This window comes from Loxodonta africana, chromosome 1, assembly GCF_030014295.1.
Source record: "Loxodonta africana isolate mLoxAfr1 chromosome 1, mLoxAfr1.hap2, whole genome shotgun sequence".
Classification (NCBI taxonomy): domain Eukaryota; kingdom Metazoa; phylum Chordata; class Mammalia; order Proboscidea; family Elephantidae; genus Loxodonta; species Loxodonta africana.
Genome location: NC_087342.1, coordinates 73,794,436 through 73,795,588, shown reverse-complemented (window position 1 = coordinate 73,795,588; position 1,153 = coordinate 73,794,436). Strand labels below are relative to the sequence as shown.

The 1,153-nt window shown below is 39.9% G+C and overlaps 1 non-coding gene across 1 annotated transcript; it reads right to left on the bottom strand.

The window, feature by feature from the left end:
- Positions 1–447: 447 nt before the first annotated feature.
- TRNAM-CAU (transfer RNA methionine (anticodon CAU)) lies at positions 448–519 on the bottom strand. Its single transcript has one exon. It is a non-coding gene; the product is annotated as a tRNA-Met (tRNA).
- Positions 520–1,153: the final 634 nt, after the last annotated feature.

Here is a 1,153-nt window from a genome sequence, read left to right as displayed (position 1 = left end):
AAAAAATTGTGGCTATTAAGCAATCTGCAAAAATAATCCCAGAAACCACTGACAGTTAGATCTTTTATAGACAAATTTGAGTGTACAAATGAAAAATTTTCAAAGGCAGGAATTTAAGACTACTGGCCTGTCCTACAGAGCAGACTGAGGGAAATATTTCAGGTTGAGCTTCAGATCTCCACACCACTATACACAGGTTAGTCCCCAGCACTTCTGTTTCAGAAGTTGCAATGTTGTTTTACCATGCAGTCATAATATTCTGAGAAGTATGGTACCTTATTACTAATAACCAGTTGCCATCGAGTTCATTCCAACTCAGAGTGACCCTGTAAGACAGAGTAGAACTACCCTCTAGGGTTTCCGAGGAGCAGCTGGTGGATTGGAACTGCAACCTTTTGTTTAGCAGCCAAGGTTTTAAGGCACTGTGTCACCAGGGCTCCACTAAAATAGCAGAGGATGGTTTCGATCCATCGACCTCTGGGTTATGGGCCCAGCACGCTTCCGCTGCGCCACTCTGCTTCTTGATTATATTGCTAATAGTCAAACTTTTACAATCCTGATTCATGTCAATATGTCAGCACATAGAATTATCCCCAAGTGGGATTATAAGGTTGGGATTATAACACATATTTTGGGGGACACACGCCAATCTGTAGTGGCCGGTCTACATGCTCCTCCCTTTCTCAGGCAAAGTGCATGCAGTACCTTTACACCTACATACTTCTTGTCGGTTCATTTTTAAATTCAAAGCAGTACATGCCAGAGCCCTACTTCATTTTCCAGGCCATCCAGGCCTGCCAGGAACTTCCAAACCTCAAACACTTTTTCAGCACTGTGTGCTGAAAAGAGTTAAATCATTTTCTTTAGGTCATATAACTCTAAGGAGCAAAACCAGAAATGGGAAGCTGATTTTTTAAAAATTTATTTTAAAAAGCTCAGATCCATCAATTGTACTCCTAGGTATATACATACATGAGTTGAAACATTATGTCCACACAAAAATCTGCCCATGAATATTTACAGAAGAGTTATTCATAATTTCCAAAAATTGGAAGTAACTAAGATGCCCTTCAATAGGTGTGTACATAAACAAACTGTGGTGCATCCATACAATGGAATATTATTCAGTGATACAACGAAAAGAGCTATCAAG